Below are 1836 nucleotides of genomic sequence, written 5' to 3'. Positions count from 1 at the left end.
GACAGAAGCCCTCATAGCACGCTCGTCTCCGGGCCGGGCTACCTTGTCCCTTCTAGTCGATAACAACAGGCAGAGAGGTTTATCCTCATAAAGCCTCAAGAAACCGACGTCTTCCTTCCTCCCCCTGGAAAAAGCCACTTTTGAAAGAAGCCCTTTTAAAAATTACAATTCGTAAGTAGAAGCATTTTTTAGAAAACATTTATAATTGTAGGCCAGGCAAAGAAGAAAACTTTTATAAGCCATCATCTCTTGGTCAAAGGATATTAATATTTTGATATCTATTCAGAACCTTTATCTATGCACATATATAGTCTTTTTAAAAAATGCAGCCACACTACACTTATGTGTAGCTGGCTTATTCCAGGGACGCTCTGTCATGTCATTAAATATTTCCCCTCATTATCATTTAAAATAGTTGAGTAGTCATTTATTATAAGGCTATATTTTGTATTATTTAAACTTTTTAAATGTTTATTTAGTCTTGAGAGTGAGGGAGAAAGACATCGGGCGAGCGGGGAGGGACAGAGAGAGAGGGAGACAGAATCCGAAGCAGGCTCCAGGCTCTCAGCCATCAGGAGAGCCTGATGCGGGGCTCGAACCCACGAACCTCGAGATCATGACCTGAGCCGAAGTCAGACGCTCAACCGACTGAGCCACCCAGGCGCCCCTTTGCTGAAACACTTATTAAGTTGAAGATCTCATGGCCTTTGACCCTTCAGTAAGTCAGGATTCATTCCTTAAGAATGAGATTATTTTTTTTGTACGACCACTCTAAAATTAAGACAATGCCGCACCGATTCGATATTAGTATCTACTATAAAGTCCGTGTTCAAATTTCACTGATTGTGTCAATGTTGTCCTTTATAGCAATTTTTTTTTTTCTCCAGGCAAGGATCACTCCAGGGTCACGTATAGCATTTAGTTTTCTTTCATCTGGAACAATGTTTCAGTCTTTCCTTATCTTCATGACATTAGCATTTTGAAGCATACAAGCTGATTGCATTGCAGAGTTGATCTAAGTGTTTTCTCGCAGATTTTTTGGAACCCTATGCCGAGGATGTTACATCTTTTTCGATATCGCATCGCGAGTCCTCCTATGATGTCAGTTTGTACCGTTATTACTGATGTAACTTTTATCACCCAGTTAAGGTGGTGTCTATCAGATTCCTTCACTGTGCAGGACTCTCTTTCCCTTTCGTAATTAACGAGTAATCCGCTGGGAGATAACTTGAGACGGTATAAATGCCTTGCTCCTGAACCTACTTTCACTCAGTGGAATTAGAATAGTTTGGAATCTGTTGATGATTTTTGCCTGGGTCTGCTATTGCATTGATGGTTGCAAAATGGTGATTTTTCTAACTTCTTTCCTTCATACGCTTACTAGTTGGCCTTCTGTGGTTAAGAAAAACCATTCATTCATTCATTCATTCATTCATCTAATCATTTACATATTTCATCTCAGTATAATTCACAGGTTCCTTTCTATTCATTGCGCTATAATCTGTTATTCCCATGATTTATTTTCATATGTTGTCTCCTGTATCGTCCTGACATACTGTATCATCGGGGGCAGGGGCACTTAATTACCTTCTATTGGAAAAAGGTATTTAGAAAACAAGGTTTGATCACTGACTAATATTCCATTGTCTACACACACCACATCTTCTTTATCTATTCATCAGTCAATGGACATTTGGGCTCTTTCCATACTTTGGCTATTGTTGATAGTGCTGCTATAAACACGGGGGGTGCATGGGCCCTTTCGAATCAGCATTTTTGTATCCTTTGGATAAATACCTAGTAGTGAAGTTGCTGGTTGGTCGTAGGGTGGTTCTA

General features: G+C 39.9%; 1 non-coding gene across 1 annotated transcript; it reads right to left on the bottom strand.

Annotated features, from left to right (window-relative positions):
- Positions 1-578: 578 nt before the first annotated feature.
- Positions 579-663, bottom strand: TRNAR-UCG (transfer RNA arginine (anticodon UCG)). The gene has a single exon. It is a non-coding gene; the product is annotated as a tRNA-Arg (tRNA).
- Positions 664-1836: the final 1173 nt, after the last annotated feature.

Source organism: Puma concolor, chromosome E3, assembly GCF_028749965.1.
Source record: "Puma concolor isolate L17-30 chromosome E3, mPumCon1.1.hap2, whole genome shotgun sequence".
Classification (NCBI taxonomy): Eukaryota; Metazoa; Chordata; class Mammalia; order Carnivora; family Felidae; genus Puma; species Puma concolor.
Note: the sequence above shows the minus strand (reverse complement) of the source record. Positions and strands in the feature narration are given on the sequence as shown.